Raw genomic sequence first — 19,714 nt, 5'->3', positions numbered from 1 at the left:
TAATTCACTTGAAAGAGCTAAATAAAATGCAAAGTTTTCTTTTTCCTCTTTCTCTTCTTTAACTTTTGCTAGGGCTGCTTGAATTCTTTTCTGTTCAGGGCAGAAGTTGTGTGAATGACTAATTTTGTCACATTTAAAACATTTTACTTTTGACCAATCTTGTTTCTTATATGGTTTGTCAACTTCCTTCTTATTATGTTTGAATTTGCACGAAGGGCTTGGATTTCTCCCTCTTGATTTATGCTTTATCCCCTTGAAACTAGTCTTGATTCTTCTTGTGTGCACTCATTTTTGAGTAATTCAAATTTAGGGAGTTTAGGTTGAGAGCTTAGACCTCAAATAGAGGTTTCCCAAGATAGAGGAAGACCTCTTAAGCTATCATGCTCAGTTCTTTGTCATCAACTCGATTTTTAATTGTTGCAAGTTGATCTTTTAGTTCAAAAATTCTTAGGAAGTAAGATGTAATTGACTCCCCATTGTTCATCTTTATATATAGAAGATCTTGTTTTAAAGTTAGCAGTCTACTAGTATTATTCATTTCAAAAGTATCCCTAATAGTAGAGAACATTTCAAATGCAGTTTTAAGACTGGATATGGAGGGGAGAATACGATCCTTTACAGAGTCTATAATTATTTTCATAGCCTTGTTGTTGTGCCTTTTGCATGTCGTTTTATCTGGATCATTTTCAGGAATGTATTTGTTTGATTCTATGTACTCTTCTAATTTCTTTTCTCTTAATATTATCATGACTCTAATTTTCCATGATGAGAAGTTTGATGCTCCCTCAAGTCTATCCTCTAATCTTATGCGATTAACCATTTTTGAATTTAGAGGATAAATTTAAGTTTTATAAATCTGAGATTTAGATTTAAAATTCTGAATAACAAATTTTCTTATTAGGATAGCTCTGATACCATGTTAATGCAATAGGATTTTTGATAGAATAAATTGTATTTCAGACTATAACAGAATATGTAACTTGCTCTCAAATTTGTGTGTCGCAGATCTTCAATTCAGAACAGTGCTTTGGTGCTTGGAGAATTTTCTACTTGAATGATAATATATAGTTGTTCTTCAATAATCTATAAGAGGAACATATCTCTGGGACTGCATATATGACTTGTGATTGTATATGATAAGTCCCACCGATGCTATTTTATACATACATACATACATACATACATACATACATACATACATATATATATATATATATATATACATACATATACATATACCTATATACATATACATATACATATACATATACATATTACTTATATGTATGGAAAGACTTATAGTTATTACAGTTGATCGTTATTACAGTTATTTCAATTAATCGTTATTATAGTTATTACAATTATTTCAATTAATCATTATTATAGTTATTACCAATTGATTCAGTTAATCGTTATTATAGTTATTACAGTTGATCATTATTTTCAGTTGATCGTTGATATAGTTATTTTTGTTGAGCTTTGTTATTTAAATTAATCATTGGTAGTTAAAAGCAATTAATGTCCCATGAAAATGAATTCAATATATTTTTTCAATAATTTGTTGAGGACAACTCTTTCTAGATCGCCTTTATTTTGATATGAAAATCCGTTTGTTACAATGTGGCCTTTGGCCACGTAGGGTCATACCCCTACAGGGATGTAACTCGCCTTTATCTTGAATGTGACAGGTAGATACCTTCGAAGTTGTTTTTGATATGCAGTGACTGGAATGCCATATGTTAACAGGATTGTATTTTGTAATCTGCAATGTCTCTTTATTAGTCCTGGGACTGCAAGTATGTTATGTCTTTCATATTGCTTATATATATATAGTGGTAAAGAGTTGTGACCCTTTAGGGGCATGACTCTACGTGACCAAAGGTCACATAGGATCATGACCCTACGTGGTCATAAACCAATGTTTAGTTAACAATAAACATACAATGATTTAATCATACCTGAGGATATGTTCGATAATGATCTTAATACTTATTGAAGGCTATACAAGTAAGAGCTGATTCTTGATTCGACATAATGGATAATCCTGAAAGTAATCCAATGTAGTCAAAATGACGGAACCCGATGTGAATTGGTAACAACAATATGCTTGATTTGAACCATATCTGTCTAAACTATATGTATACATATCTGTACATATATACGTATGCATATTATCATATATATATATATATATATTATATTCAGATGATCAATATTATTCGACTGAAGCTAAACTTTCAACAAGATTTACCATCGTACTTTGCCACTTGCTTATCTAGAGATTTCACTGCTAAGATTGGGTGATATCTATCATCTGACTGGTCCCATATGTTGTTTAGGATTAGATATGGCACTAAGGTAACTATTAAATTAGAATTACTTGCAAACAATCACAGAGAACCATACGTACCTAGTGCCATAAATGCAATTCTACTTTCTTTTGATAAGGAAGATCATTCTAGTGCTCTTGGAACTAGGACCCACATAGATGATATCCTAGATATTTTATTTGATGATTGGGCAGCAAGTCAAGCTATTGAAAATCATTTTTCTGATTTCAAGCATGCTTGTTTGGGTACTTATGTCATTCATGAGCAAGATGTAGTCATCTTGAACTTAGTCAACACAAAAAATCAGATTGAAGCGGAACAAAATTAGTCGTGGGATTTTTATTGATTGGTCTAAAAGTAGAGATGGTGCTGTTGGAGGTGCTATGTTGGTATCACCTCAGGGTGAAAAGTATTTTTCCGCTTTTCGTTTCTCTTTTGCATGCTCTAATAATGTGGCATAATATGAAGGTTTGATTCAAGGTTTGGAGTGGGCAAAGAAAAGAGGAATCAAATGTATAAAGGTATATGGGTACAATGAGTTGATTGTGAATCAAGTAAGAGGTTTGAGTGTAGCAAAGAATGACATTTTGAAGATGTGCAAACATCAAATATGGGACATTATTAAGGAATTTTCTACTTTCAATATTGTTTCTATTCCAAGAGGTCAAAATCAACAAGTTGATAGATTGGCAGCAATTGGTGCTCAATTTGACATACCTGCAAAAGTCAGTACGAAGAAGACTCAACAACATGTTAAAGTTGTAGTAAGACCATCTATTCCTAATAATAACACTAACTGGTAAGTATTTGATAGCGATGAGCAAATTCTTAACTTTCTGTTGGAAGATGTGTTTTCTGTTTCAAATCAGGACAAGCTGAAACAATTTTATGATGATCAGATTATTCAGCTTAAGTCAAATAAGCTTCCTAAGGGTTTTGTCACTTTGGAGTCCATTTTTAGTAGAGATGATGAACAAGAAAAAACAAAGCTATTATGCAGGTCAAAGAAAATCACTATGAAAGAATTGAAGTGATCGAAGGTAAATTTTTGAAGGTTGGTAAAGTCTATATAGCAAAAGAAAAAGCTGAATTTGTTGATTTATATGCGGAGTTTCCTAATATTTTTTCTTGGGAATATTCAGATCTTAAGGGTTTTGATCCAGACATAGCTCAACATGCTATAGAATTACTTCCTAATACCAAACTTGTGAAACAGAAACAACAGTCTCTCAATCTCAAGCTGGAACCTTTGATGTTTAAAGAATTGACTAAATTGATTGAAGGAGGCATCATATATGAGATCAAAAACACCAGTTGGGTTTCTAACTTGGTTCCAGTAAGAAAGAAAAACAAAGAGATTAAATTATGTGTTGATTTCAGAGATTTGAATAGAGCATCGCTGAAGGATCATTATCAACTTCCCTCAATGGAGCAAACACTTCAAGTTGTTTTCGGTTCAGCAAGGTTCTCATTGCTAGATGGTTTTTCAGGAACCAAGTATGTGTCAAAAGGGAAGATCAATACAAGACAACCTTTACCAAAAAATGGAGCACAATGGCCTATCAAAGAATGCCTATTGGTCTATTTGATGTTGGTGCCACATTTTAGATGACAATGGATATGATTGTGAAGGGTTTGCCGTACAAAATGGTCTTGGTATACCTTGATGATATATGTGTTCTCAAAGAATGCTGATGATCGTTTTGCTCATTTAAAGCTACTTTTTGAGAGATACAGGGAATTTGGAATCTCATTGAATCCAAGGAAATGCATATTTGCAACACATGAGGCAAAGTTGTTAGTACATATTGTGTCAAAGGAAGGTGTAATAGTTGATCCAGAATGGGTAGAAGTGGTATTGGAATTGCCTTTGCCAAGCCACAAAAAAGGGCTTCAAAGCTTCATTGGGAGAATTAATTTTGTAAGAAGGTTTATGCTCGATATTGCTTCTTTACTCAAGCCTCTCACAACGATGCTTAAAAAGAATGTGATTTTTACTTGGACCAAGGAGGGTAAGCAAAGTTTCTAGTTGTTAAAAGAGGCTCTATCATCAACCCCAACCTTGTTTAATCCTAATTTTTCTAAGGATTTCATTTTATATGCATATGGGAGTATCGACACTATTTCAGCTGTTCTAGTACAAAAAAATGATGAAGGATATGAACAACCCATTTCTTTTTACAGTAGGGGTCTTGAAAGTTATGAGCAACGTTATAGTTTTGTAGAGAAACACGCATTTGCTATCATTAAAAGCCTTAAAAATTTTAGGCACTTACTTTCTAATAACAAGGTTCACCTTATGGTCTCTCGTCCAAGTGTCAAATATTTCTTTCTCAATAGAGATCTCAATGAAAGTGTGTAGGTTGGATAACTAAGGTAATGGAGTACGATGTTGATATCAAAATCACCAAATTAGTAAGAGGAAAAGGGCCGTGTGAACAAATGGCGGATCAACCATCACATGATGCAGGACATGATGATGAGATACCATTATTCAATAGTGATGCAAATGCTACAGATGAACAAGCAGCTAGCTGGTTGACTGAAATGATTCATATTTTATAGACTGGTGAATGCCCTCTAGGGTTTGACAGAGCCAAGCAAAGGTATTTTCTCTTATAGGCTATTCCCTAAGTTCTCATTAACAATGTACTATTCAGGAAAGATCATAATGGGATGTTATTGAGATATGTTGATGATGATAAAGTCAACAAATTGTTCGAAGAGTTTCATGATGGAGGGGGCCATTTTTTGCCCAAAGACAACAACCTATAAGATTATGAGGGTTGGATACCCGAATCTGTTCAAGGACGCCCATGCTTCGGTAAGAAAATGTAAACAATGTGCATTGTTTGCTGGAAAAGAAAGATTGGCTGCATTACCCTTGCGGCCTATATTGGTTAATCAACCCTTCATGAGATGGAGCATTGACTTTGCAGGTCCTATAAACCCAATTTCCAGTGCTGGTCACAAATGGATCTTGACTGCCACAGATTACTTCACTTGCTGGACTCAGAGAAGCCAATGAAAATTCTGTTTTGAATTTTTATGATGAATTAGCTACTAGGTTTGGGGTCTCAGAATCTATAATCTTTGATAACACTTTGGCATTTGTGGGTGCTAGAGTAGCTGAATGGGCATTGAGAAATGGATTGTACCTAAATACTTTGTCAAATTATTATCCTCAAAGTAATGGTTTGGCTGAAAGCACCATTAAGAATTTGTTGAAGATAATCAAGAGGATTGTAGAGGAGACCAAGCATGATTGCCATTCCAAGCTAAAATCAGCCTTATGGCTTAATAGGATTACTCCTAAGCAAATTTTGGGCAATTTTCCTTATGTTCTAGTAAATGGGAAAGAGGCCATGCTTCCTATCTCTATAGAGTTTCCATCACTAGAGCTTGCTGATCAGCTGATTTTGTTTGAAGAAGATGATCCTCTAAGGCAAAGGTATATCAAGTTGCCAGAGTTAGAGGAAGAAAGAAATAGAGCATTGCAAAATATGGAATACTAGCAGTTGATAACCAAGAGAGCATTTGATAAAAAGGCTACTGCCAGGATTTTCAAGGAAGGAGACTTGGTTTTAAGGTGGAATGTGTTGAAAAATAGGCTAGACCACCATAACAAGTTTGATTACATGTGGGCTGGGTCATTTCGGATAGCTGAATGCAAGGAGCACAACACATTAGCTTACAACTCTTGAAGGAAACGTTCTACCAATCCTTGAGATCGGGATACACCTCAAGCCATGCTTTGAGGTATGATCTATGAGCCCTATCTTATCTTTAGGTTAGGTTTCATTCTTTCAATAAATGCTTTGCATATTAGTTTAGTTTTTTCCCTAAGTGTTGTCCAAGCCATGTTTGTTTGCTTTATTTTCCTAGTGTAGTTTCCTGTTTTCCTTAGGTCTAGTTGTTGTTTTAAGTTGCTAGTTCAGGTCGAGTCAAGTTCCTTTTCATAGTTTCCTACATCATTCATACATATACAAAGTCATTTGTTAGATAAATGCATGTACTTAGCACATGCACACATATACACATGACTGGTTTATGCAACTAGGGTCAAGTTTCAAAAAGTTCATATTTATAGGCTTTTTGTCTACTCCACCCATATGTATATACATGAGTCTACCAACCACATGCATTTACCCAATAGAAACATTCATACATGCATGACTAATATACATAGCTATGAAAAGGTGTAATGTCCCCTATCTATCAAATTGAATTCCTTGTTTTCAACATTTGCACCTGCAAAGATTTCAGTACTCTAGTGGAGATATGAACAAAAATAGTTCCTATGGCTCTAGTTGTTTAGAACAACTCTCCACTAAGCATCATCCTCTCACTATACTTCCTCCCTTTAAGACTCTATTGATAATTGATCTCGATATACCCATCCTTCCTAGAAGATTTTTCAATCTAGGCCTTATGGATAATCGTAATAGGTATATCCATCCTTTCATATGCATATGCCTCTACTTTCCAGTATACTGACCTTTAGAGATAGATGACCTTTGCTTTAATCCTTATTCTTTTTGGATTCTAAGCTATTATGATCTTCCTATGTTGAAATGGTTCTTAGCTCAATATATCTCAAACTTGAGCCTATTTAATTTGCACAATATTCTAACTTTATGGGTGGGCCTCTAGTTCTTCTGAAATATAGCAATTTGATGATTATCTTTATTTACCTTGCAGTTATGTGAATGTTGTAGCGGAACAATGGATGACCACTTCAGAAGTAAACTTTGTTCCTTCTCTCTTGACTATGGATTATCACAGTCTCTACCGCTTGATTTTGCTTGTCCTCAAGCAATTTGATTGGTTCTTCCCTTTCCCAAGTGGCATCCTCCTTGGGTAGATTTCTCCATTGGATTAAATACTCTATAATGGTTCTATTCCTCAATTTTCTTTCTCGGGTATCTAGATGACTTCGGGTTCTAAGACCAGCTAACCTTCATCATCTAAGGGGGGTAATTCTGCACATGGCTTTATTTGTTTCTCGAATACCTTTTTGAGTCAAAAGACATGAAAGACATTGTAGATCTTACTCCCTTCAGGGAGTTGTAGTTCATATGCCACTTATCCAATTTTCCTCAATATTTTATAGGGTTTATAGAACTGTGGTTTTAGCTTTTCTACTCTATTCCTTTTTACTGAAGTTTGTTTATATGGTTGTAATTTCAAGAATACTAGATCTCCATCATCAAATGTTCTTTCGACGCATTTTCTGTTGGCATAGATCTTTTGTTGATTTTGGGCCTATTGTAAGTTCTCCTTAAGAGTTTTTAAAATATCTGTATTCTCCTGAATAAACTCTTGTGCATGAGCTGTGAACTCCCACAATGAACTTTCTGCCTATCCCGACCAACTTTGCCCCTGCGTGTTTGCATTCTGTGTTGCATTCTTTGCATGGCTCGTCCTTTGATCTCTCTCTTTCCCCACGCTCGGGTGCCCTTCGTCTATTGTCTTCTGTCTTTTCTCTCTCGTGTTGAAGCTCGAATTGTTATTCTTCATGTGCTCAGACTGGTGTATTCTTCATGGGCTTAGACTGGTGTATTCTTCATGGGTTCAAATTGGTTGCTTTCTGTCGAGTTGTTGGTGTTTGTTTCATGGGTTAGAGCTCGATGTTGTTTGTACTCAGACTAGTGTGCCTTCCATCTGTGCTTGGGTCCGTGGTTTCTCACGTATCCAGGGATCTCTGTGTTATTTTCACGAGGTGCATTGTCGGATCGTTGGGTTTTGATATCCCTTAAATTTTTGCTCGCATGATCATCTATTATTCCTCATTGCTTCGACCTAGCTTTGCTATGCTTGCAAGTTATTATTGCCTCACATTGAGTGCTCATTTCTTTGGTTTGTTGGTGTGTGCTCTCTGTTATGTCTAGAGCATATGTGCATCTGTATGTGCTTGGTTTGATACATACACAGCTTCAAGTTCTAGGTCAATTGGTTGTTGCAATGACCACAGGTGATAGTTGTCCACTACAAAATCAACCTCCGACCTACTAGAGGTTATGTAATCGTGTGTACAAGCTTGAGATTGACAACAATTTGCTTGGAGAATAGGTTGCTACATTGACAGTAGAAATTTCAGAGCTCAAACAGTCTACATAATTGAACATCTCACATATCAAATGCTTTTCCAATACCTTCATCTCTGAAACAACAGGCTTAAAATCCAATTTAGAATATGTTATTGAACAATTGGATGGGTTGGAAAAAATCAAGTAACAACAAACTGAAATGGCTGCAATACAGTCTTCTTTGATAGTTGAAACTAAACAAAAGGTGAAATCATGGGCCTCTCTCTGCACCAACACATATACTATTGCACCCCGACTGAGCGTAGACATGATTGTCAAGGGATAGATTGATGATGAGTGCATGCGATGTGCATGTGAGCTCAATTTGCGTGTTCGTAGTCTCTCATCCACTTCCAACCCTCTTGCTATTGGACATTCTTTCCTCTCTGATCAGCTCGGTATCTCCGATATCACTCTAGATAAGTGTTGGTTTGGTATGGAAGATATCCTTTTCATTAGGTTTTTCTCTTTTTCTAACAAGCTTTGTGCCCTTAGAGCGAAGAGAAAGTTGTTCTCTCTCCCTTCTAAAATTTATCTTGAGGAACATCTCACAAAGACACAGGTTACATAGCTGAAACATGCTCGGGGAATTGTGGTAGATGCTAGGCGGGTTGGTAAATGGGTTGTTATTAGGAATCTTAGAGCAATTGTTCGTGATTCTCCTCCTACTGGATGGATAGCGAGGACAACCTCCAAAATTGCATGATAGTTTAGACAGTGGTCTGACAAGAAGTCCCCTTCTCATCTTGTCAACTGTTGGAATGGTAATGGCTCTTTATGGTCATTACTTGGTCTCTTTCACGATGCAGTGGGTTCTATCGATATTTTGGCCGTCACGGAGACTCACGAGAGTCCCATGCGCCCTCTTTTAGGATACCAGAGATACCAATGGCTGTCAGTTTGCAAAAAAGAGGTTCGTACTTCTGGTGGGGTCTGTGGGTCTTGGGGTGTTGCTTGTTTGATTAGAGATGATATTTTCAGTTTCACATCAGTGGTTCACTCTAATGTCTTTGCCAGATTCATGTGGGTTCGTATTGGTCGTCAGAATCACCAACAAAGAGACATCTTTCTTGTAGTATGTTATTTTCCACTGACCTCTTCTCCATATGCCATTCATGATGTTGATGACGAGGATCCTTTTGGTGACCTTCAAGAGGGCATCTCACAATTTGCAGCTTTGGGTGATATAATTATTCTTGGAGACTTCAATGCACGAATCGGGAATCTTTAGACTCCTATACATGACTGTGGTTTTGATTTGATCTGCACTTTTGAGATAGATCTGACCAGTACAGGACTTCAGCACATCTCAGATGATGCTTCTAGACCGCTCTCTTGTTATGGTTGCCACCTCCTCGAACTCTGTGAGTCTTCTGGTTTGTTGATTCTGAATGGCCTATCCTTCTTCTTTGGCTTTGACTTTTTTACCTATTGGCCTTACTGTAGTGGTGCGAGTGTTGTGGACTATGTCATCACCTCTTCTTCCTTCATTCCCTCCATTCACAGTTTCACCATTTCTTGTCTCCCTTTTGCTGACCATGCTCTTCTTAGCATTGTTATACGCGTTTCATCTCGTTTGTCACCCTTCCTCATCCCAGTTGACATTGCCTGCACCCCTACTCGCTTGCGCTACCTTGAGGGCAATGGTGAGCTCTTTTCCAACCATCTTAGGAGACTTCTGACACCAGCTAGTTTCATTGATTCATATGCAGCCTCTGCCATGTTTGACTTACCTGCTTCTGCCATTTGGGTGTCTGCTCTCCTTTCTATCCCTCATTGCTCCCCTCCTCTCAGGTCTAAATGTTGGAATACATGTCCTATGAATCAATGGTTTGATGCTAATTGTAAAGCTTTCCATCGCTCTGTTCACTTTGCTTTTGAGACTCACTATCCTACCTTCACCCACCAACATTTATCTTATCTCTGTTTTCTTTGCCACAAGAAATGTTCTTTTGCCTCTTCTCAGTGCAAATCCCTTTACTCCACGCTTATTCAGAATCCCCAGATCTTCTGGCGTACCCTTTTCCTTCAGTGTCCCCCCCACCCTCCATCCTCAACTTCCACTCTCTGACCTCCCACACCATTATGCTTTATGACATTCCAAGGCAGCCACCTTTTCATTCCACTCTACCTCCTTATTGCCATTTGTTCACCCCCTCCAGTATTTATGAGGCTATTAGATCCATGAGATGCAATAGAATGGCAGACGAGGAAGGTTTCCAGGCAGAACTTTTCAAACTTGGTGCTTTGGTCCTTGGATCCTACCTTCCTACACTCTTTAATAGAGTTGTTTGTATTGGGTTTCTTGAGTCCTGGTCGCAATATGCGATTTACCCTATTCATAAGTTTGGGCTTGCATTTGACCTAGGTAACTACAAGACTATCATGATCAGGCATACATTTGCCAAACTTTATGCCACAACTCTGAACACCATGCTATCTAGATAGCTTGACAGGAGAGGTTGTAGAGTTAAAGGCTAGGCCGGTTTTCGGGCAAACTATCAGACTATGGATCATATCTTCATGTTGCGAGCTATTATTGAGGAGGCTAGGCACTGCTCTAAGAAAGTCTACTACTGTTTTGTGGACGTCCACAAGGCTTTTGATTTTGTTCCTAGGATGGCCTTATTTCAGAGACTTAGCGAGATTGGGATCTTAGATATGCTGTTGACTGCTATTATGAGACTATATGAGAAGGTGACTGGTAGACTCAGGACTTTGGAGGGCTTTTTTGTTCTGATTCAGAGCACCATTGGGGTGAAGCAGGGTTGCCCTCTTTCTCCCACCCTGTTCTAGTTGTATATCAACGAGTTGGAGGATTTCCTTGTGAACTCCTTGCAATCGGGTGACAGGTGCTATTTGCATTAGGTTTTGATCTCCATTCTCCTTTTTGCAGATGATATTGTTCTCTTGGTCTCTTCTCCTGACAGTTTACGCATACTCCTTGATAGTTTGGCTTCTTTTTGTGATCAACATCAGCTCATGGTCAATTTGACTAAGACTCAGGTTATGATCTTTAATTGTTTAAAGATCTCTCATCTTCATTTCTTCTTTTAGGGGTAGGAGATTGAGATTACTTCTTCTTACATGTATCTCGGGGTGAAGTTTTTGAGACCCTGCTTCAACTTGTGATCGACTATTTAGTCCAGAGTTGGTAAGGGCATGGCTTCCCTGGCCATGCTTGAAAGATAGTGCTTCAAACATCATTTTTAGGACATTTCATCCAAGTTGTCCCTCTTGGACTCCTTGGTTCAATCAACCGTTCTCTATGGCTCGATGGTTTGGGGACCTTCTCTTCTTGTTTCAAATTGGGCCTCTATAGAGCGTGCTCAGAAGTTGCTTTTATGACATATCATTAGATGTCATAGACTCACCCCCTACAACATTGTCTTGGCCGAGTTTGGAGCTCACTTGTTCAAACTTGCGACCATTTTTGACTTGATTTGGTTTCTCCATTAGCTTTGAGGCTTTAATGATTCAGATGTTGACTGACACAGATGCTCTCATCTGGCATACTATTCTTTTGTTGCAATTATGAGATTTGACACTAGTGCTAGATCTCGTTGTTGGTACGCCCAGGCCACCTCCATATTGGGTTTGATCGTGATTGAGATTGATCATCTTCCTCCTTACCAGTTCTCGTTGGATGCTCTTGCTCACCTCCTCCCCTCACATTAGGAGTTGAATGAGTATGTCAGACAAGATTTCTATAGATAGTACATTATCACTACTTGGCGTAACCCTCCTGGTGGATTATGTCCTAAGATTGCCTTTTATGCTGAGCATTCTCTTGAGATTTAGAATGGTATTATTGTTCGCGCTTCTTATCTTTATTGACTCTAGAGTCGCCCTGCGATTCTCTTTGGGCTCCTTTAGAGTTGGCTTCCACTGTCTTTGGGTCCAGACTGATCACCATATGGTTAGAGAGGATTGAATTTGTTGATTGTGTACTTTGGCAGAGGTTGAGATTGAGACCCACTTTATATTTCGCTGTCCTATCTACTATGAGATCAAAGGGAGACTTTACTGCCTATTCAGAGATCATCTTTCTCTTTTAGTGTTCTTCAACTATATTGTCCAGCGGTGTCTTGCACTTTACCTACGGGAGGCCACCCAGCTTTGTGAGCATACGTTGCAGTCACTCATACCTCAGGGCCATATCTCAGACCAGCTCATCACTGCCTTTTTCTCTCCCTTGTCTCCACCACATGATGTGAAGAGGCCATCTAGTATCACTCACTCTAGATCGGTTAGACACTGCTCTAGTCTTTCTAGGCAATGACACTCCTCCAACGGCTCTCGGCAACGATCTAAGACTCTAGCTCGTCCACGATTATATCCTTTTGTGATTGATTTCTTTGTACCAAGGAAGGATCCTTAGTCTTTACCTTGGGTTTTTTGGTTTCTTATCTTGTTTTGTTTCTTCTCAGACATTGTTTGGTGCTCGTGTTTTGGCTGGCTGTTTTGTTTGTATGCTTAGTCTCATAAACCCTTGTGGTTTTTTGTTGGACATTAATATTTTTATCTTATCTTTTCTTATCTATGCGCTTGGTACTCGACTATCTTGTGGGAATAAGCTTGCAAATGTTGGTGCCTCATACCTGTACAAAGCTTTGAAAGGAGTCATTCCAATGGACATGTGATGGGCTGTATTATAGCAAAAATTGCCTAAATGCAGCCATTTGATCCATGTTTTCTATTGCCTAGTTACATAGATCCTTAGATAGCCTTCTAACCACATGTTTACTGTCTTGGTTTGTCCGTCTATTTGTGGGTGATAACTTCTGTTGGGAGTTAAACTCTTTCTTGCTAACTTGAATAGCTCTTGCCAAAATTGATTGATGAATTTGCTATCTCTATCGCTGAATATATTTTGTGGGAATCCATGGAGTCTGAATACTTCTCTATAAAATAATTCAGTTACTTGATGTGCTGATGATTCAGTGGTAATTGGAAAAAAATGAGCATACTTTGTGAGTCTATCCACTACTACATAAATACTGTTCTTCCCTTGTATTTTGGGTAAACCAATTATGAAATCCATCGAAATGCTTTCCCAGTTCTGATTTGGAATGGGTAATGGTTGTAGGAGCCTTGCCGGATGTATTTGTTTTGCCTTATTCTGTGGACATGTCATACATGCTTGTAAATGCTTTTGGACATCTTTCTTCAAGCTGTTCCATGAATTTTTTTCTCTTATTTGTTTATGTGTTTTGAAATATCTTGGGTGGCCAGACAAGGGGTTATTATGATACTCCTTTAAGATGGTTTTCCTTATCCTTGATCTAGGGGTCAAAAATACTCTTCCTTTGTAAAGTATAATATCATCTTGTGTTTTGAAATGTTCATTTGGAGCTTTTCCTTCTGGTATTTCACTGGCTTCAGGGTCTTTTGCATATTCGATAATGATATCTTCCTTCCAATCTTTCGAAATACGAGTGACCATATTGAGGTGGGGACGTCTAGATAGAGCATCAACAACTCCATTATTCAACCCTTTTACATATTCTATGTCAAAATCATATGCTTGAACCTGGCTTACCCGTTTTTGTTGTCGATCATTAAGATCTTTCTGGCTTAGGAAGAAACGTAAGCTATTATGGTCTATCTTCACAATGAACTTACCACAGACTAGGTATTGTCGAAACTTGGCTAAGGCATGCATGATTGCCAACATTTCTTTATCATATATAGAATAATGTTTTTCTAATTCTGAGAGTTTACAACTCTCAAATGCTATGGGATGTTTCTTTTGCATGAGGATTGCTCCAATCCCATCTCCTGATGCATCACATTGAAGCTCAAAAGGTATTGTAAAATCAGGTATGACCAATATTGGACAAGAACTCATGGTTTCCTTTAGTTTATCAAATGCTTGTTGTGCTTTTTCATTCCATGCAAAGGCACCCTTTTTGGTTAAGTCTGTAAGGGGGGCGGTAATCTTAGAGAACCCTTTCACAAACCGTTTATAATAACTACATAGTCCAAGAAACCCCCGAAGTGGAGTTAGGGTCTTGGGTTTTGGCCTTTTTTTTATAGCTTTGATTTTCTCTTCATTTACACTTACTCCTTCAACATTGATCTTATGCTCCAAGTAAATAATCTCTTCCAATCCGAACTCACATTTTGAGATTTTCGCATTTAATGACTCAGTTCTTAAAATATTTACGACTTTGATGTTTTGCAAATGGTCTTCTCAAGTCTTGCTATAAATGAGCATGTCATCAAAATATATAAGGAGAAACTTACTTAATTGTTGTCTAAAAATGTGATTCATGCACGATTGAAAATTAGTCGGAGCATTGTAAGAGCGAATGGGAGTACTAGGAATTCGAAATGTCCATAATGGCATCTGAATGCTGTTTTGGGAACGTCTTTCATCATCCTGATCTGATGATATCCTGATCTTAAATCAATTTTTGAAAAGTATCTAGCACCATGTAATTCATCCATCAACTCATCTATCCTTGGGATTGGATACCTATTCTTGATAATTTTCTTATTTAAAGCTCTGTAATTGATGCACATCCTCATAGTTCTGTCCTTCTTGACGAGTACTACTGAAGAAGCAAATGGATTGTAGCTTGGTTGGATGTGTCCTATCTCCAATAATTCTTTAATAGGATGGAAAAACATTTATAAGCAAAAGTGAAATTCAAATCAAGTAAGTATGAGAAACCGGAATTTTTTTTTTGCCATCTTTCACAAGAATTTCTTAGAATCTGAAAACCCTGTAGCAGATTGAAGGGGAAAAGGCAAACACCTATCACCTAGAATACAAAAGAATGAAGAAACTTTGGGTTTGTGGAGAAACATTGTCTCTTTCAGCAGAAGGTTTTAGTTCATGAATACATTCAAATGACACTCAAGACAAACAACACCAACAAGTATGTGACTTTCTAATCAGAGGGCAAAATAGAAGTTGCAAGTAATTTCCAAATCCCAGCAAAACAATAAATGTTCTAGTTTTGAATCAATGTGATTGGTGCAATATAGCAGAGTTTTAGAAATGTGACCAGATTCATGTTTCAAACAAATGGAAAGCATTAATAGAAGGCACATCAAAACCCTCATGTCAAAGATTCAGTGAAAGGAAACAATAGAATATATATTTATTCAAAACCCTCAAGAAGAATGCCCAAAATGGTGACCACGTTGTATTTTGATAAATACAGAATGCAAAACTGAAAAAAAGGCATATATTTGCTTTTATCATGACGAATCTGCAGGAAATATGAGAACCTAGGTGAAGATTCTATAATGTTTTTCTCATAATCCGTAAAATCCAGCAAATTGGCCTAAGAAGATCAAGATGGTGGAGACCGTTTCTACTTCAAGCACCATCGATAGAGGTAATAATCAAAATCAAAAGAACCCAGAAAGCAAATGGATAGCTGTTGTAAATGGTTCATATATCAGAAGAAGAAAGAAGGATAAATGCCAAAAGCAAGATGTTCTTATAAGCTACAACTTGTAAGATTATATCGAGCTATCAAGAATTCTATGTCCATAAATAAAACAACTTACAACAGCAAGATTAACACTTGCAGATGCCTTCAATAGCATTTTTGAGATGCCAAAAATGAAGCCACGATTGCAAAGAAAACAAACCAAGTTGTGAATAAATCCCCAGATTTGGCGTTAAAGAAAGAAAGACATTTAAGCTTCACAATGATCAAGTAGAGACCCATCGGCATCAAGGAAACAAATCCAAGATGGTGTCTAAAATAGAAGAAATGTCATAGTATGAGACTCAAGGATCCAATTCACAAAAACACAGAGTTCTCTACCATGGTGCGGCTAGGGTTTCAGAACCTTATTTTTCTCCTTCAAAGCAAAATCTAGACTCTTCAATATGTCAAATAAAAGTTGTTTTAGCTTTTATCTGCCCTATATTGTTTTTTATTGACATTTTGGTTTTGCCATTTTGAGACTTAAGAAATATTTTTCTTATTAATATAATAGCATGTGGACGTGTATTGATCTTTATTTACATGCTATTATATTAATAATATAATGGTCTAGTACTTACTGTTGCATTATATTGACATTGTAATTATTATTTTTAGTCGATTTTTTATAAATTAACTAATAATAATAAAATTTTAATGCACAAATATGTAATTAGGAGGGTATTGGGGTTTTAATTTTAAATGAAGATAATTGAATCAGTTAATTGAAAGTGTCAAGGGATAGGTGGAGTTTCTATTTGCCTAAATTTTGGAGTAGAGTGTAGTTTGGAATTGTAGATTGAAAGTGACTTGCCGTGCTGGCATTTCAGAGAAATTATGTGTCTTAGTTATCATTTTGAGACTTTTAGTGTTAGGGATGACTTTTGAGTCATTTTTGGAAGGACTCTTGGAGATTTTGAGTTATCATTGAGTGATCATCGTGGAGACTTGGTTGAGGCACAGTTTGGAGGACATTTGGCATTATTTTTGGGATTATAGAGTTCTTTTTAAAGCAGATTTCTCTGATATTTGATCCAAACTTCCTATTTTATGGGAAGGTTGTTGAGTTTGATTGTGGATATATACATCTCATTTTAATGAGAAGAGGGTTCAGTTTTTTGAAGGACCTTTTTCATTTTCAGGCATTGTTTTATTATCCTACTGTATTAGATTTGTAGCATGTATTTTCCGACTGTGATAGTTTATACAACTTATTTTGGATCTATTTTTGGAGTTATACTTGTATGCCTTGATAGTGATTGATGTTATTTTCTTGTGTTTCTTTTTAGAAACCTTAAAACCATGTCTCATTTTGCATCTTTTATGATTTGGAGTACTATGCACAGGTCACAGGTTAAATCAAGTGTTTCAAGATATTGATTGTGATTAATTCCTTTTAATATTTCTAGGTTATGAATTTCCTTTGAAATACTTATGTGTGAACTATATAACCAAGAGTTGTATCTGTGTTTAGAATGTTACAAGCTGTCGGATTGTGGTTGGGAAGATTTTTGCTGGAGTCAAATTAATTGGTGTATCACCTTATATTTCTGCATTTCAATTTTTTTTTTCTATTATAAGTTCTTTCTTCATACCTTTTCCATCCAAGTTTTACAGTTTTCATTAGGATAGGTGAAATCATCAAGTCAATTATATAGGAACCGACCTAGAACTCGAAGGTTCAATCAGGACATAGGATACCCACGACCTCTAGTTGACCCATGTTGCTCCAAAATCGCTTAAGTATCAATAATCTGGCATTAGGGTGCAAATTTTGGAGTTAACAGCGGCTAGCATGTTGGCTGATGCTGTTGATGTGTGATGCCATTTTGGCATTATCTTGAGGAATGTTTACTCTTGCTCCATACCACGTCAATGTCAATGCTCTGTTGGCATTGGGAAGTAGGAACAAATCTGTTTGTATACACGATGCTGGCTAATGGTAGATCATTTGGACTAGCGGGGACTCAATGTTTGGTGCTTGATGCTCGATAATAATTTTTGATGTCACGATAGCTCATTGATTAGCAAGATTGAAATGTTGGTCTTGTCAAATATTGGCTCGCAGAGGGAGTTAGAGCAGCTTGAAGTGTGATGATTGGAAGGATGCTGTGATGTTGACAATATTGCAGCATTATGATGGCCAACATGCAGGCTGAAGTTGTCAATATGTGATGTGGTTTTGGCATTGCTGAATGCAGTGTTGTTACTATAAGGATGGTTGGCTTGGTTGAGAGTAATCAACACTTAAAACGTTTCTGGTGCAAGAATGGAAGTAAGAAATGCTAAGTGGAATGATTGAGCATTTGCGGTGGTCTCAAGTATGGGATTCAAAAACTATGGAGGGGAGATTTGATAAAAAAATTGTTGGCCATGTAGTTTATCTATTATTTAAGGAGGCTCAATATTCATATCTCTGCACATGGTCATATGCTGGATGATATATGTATACTCCGCGTGATCAAATTTCACTCATCGTTTTGGGACGCAAACCCCTTGCCTCCACCCCTGCCCCCATATTGATGCCTTTGGTGTAAGTTTATATCAGAGCCCATTTGTGTGTGAAATTGTGAAATACAGGAATGAAGATTCATGAACATTTTCAAGTGTTTTAATCAGAGTTGTAAGACCCAACAACATGGAGTTCTCATTATATATTGTGCTAAAGGGAAGAGTTGGAGATAGAAAGAGTGAGAGGGAGAGTGAGAGTGAGAGTGAGAGTTGTCGTGTGGAGAATGATATTATCATTCACATCGTATGTTATCACCCAAAGTAAGGCAAGACTGCCTAACATAGTTGGGTGGTTCTTAGATATCCTGTCTAGCCACAATAGGTAGCACTAGGCTTATTTTAATTGAGTTGTGATTGCTGGAAGAAACGTCGCTTGTGATCAAACTAGTAGCTGTTCATGCACAAGATGATTTGGTATTGTTGCTGCCAACGTGTTCGTGTGCCTCTTTAATTTTAGCAAAAGTCTCCTTAATATTGAGTAGCGTTGGTATTATTGGTTCATTCTTGATGCATATTTTTAATTAATAAAGTCTATTCATTTTGTAATTGCAGATTGGTGTCAGCTTGCCTTTATTTTTTGATTCATTCAAGCAGCTCAAAGAAAACGATAGTGATATAGCATGAGTTCTATTTTTATTTAGTTCTATTACGAGTTTGTCAACAAGTTAGAAACTATTTTCCATTTTGGAGTCAACTCCCGTGCAATAGTATTTGCTAAAATTATGAGATCAAACTTTTGAGCCAAAAGAGAGCTATTAGATTGTTTTGAACAAAATTAGGTAGAAGGTTGTCAACACAATTGCTCCAATTTCTTCTATGGTCAACTAAACAACTACTAAGGAGTTGGAGAGAATAGATGCATCGTTTCAACAATGTGCAGATTGGGCTCACTATGATTGGATGACTGAGGAAACCAAACAAGGAGATGAGTATTTTGTGATATTTGATTTTTTGCTATAACACTAGGAATAGTGTTTTGTTTTCGAATTGATCTCTACTTAATAAGCTGATTTTATGAGTTGTTAATTATTCTCTCTTGGTTGTAGGGTATAACAAGAAGCAAAGAGATAAGGAGAGATCATGGACACGAGGATGTTGCTTTGATGATACCATGATGTTCAAAGGGAGATGTTTTCAGTTGTAGAGGGAGATTGCATCAACTATCCTATTGGGGTGATCAAAGGTGTTCCTATTGAGAGGGAGTCTCTATGGAACTTGACCATTCTTATACATGCCACAAATGAGTTCTTTGAGGTCAAATTCCTTGTTAATGAGTTCTTCTCTGTGAGAGAAGTTTGAGGTGCAATCCCTTGTTACTGAGTTCTTCGTGAGA

The 19,714-nt window shown here is 37.0% G+C and overlaps 1 protein-coding gene across 2 annotated transcripts in view; it reads left to right on the top strand.

The window, feature by feature from the left end:
• Positions 1 to 19,714, top strand: part of LOC149535340 (cyclin-dependent kinases regulatory subunit 2-like) — a 34,122-nt gene that overhangs the window by 5,690 nt on the left and 8,718 nt on the right. The window lies entirely within an intron of this gene.

The sequence above is a fragment of the Cupressus sempervirens genome, chromosome 10 (genome assembly GCF_028749045.1).
Source record: "Cupressus sempervirens isolate cs-2001-9-10 chromosome 10, ASM2874904v1, whole genome shotgun sequence".
NCBI lineage: Eukaryota > Viridiplantae > Streptophyta > Pinopsida > Cupressales > Cupressaceae > Cupressus > Cupressus sempervirens.
The sequence above is the reverse complement of the archived record's forward strand: the minus strand, read 5'-3'. Positions and strand labels throughout refer to the sequence as shown.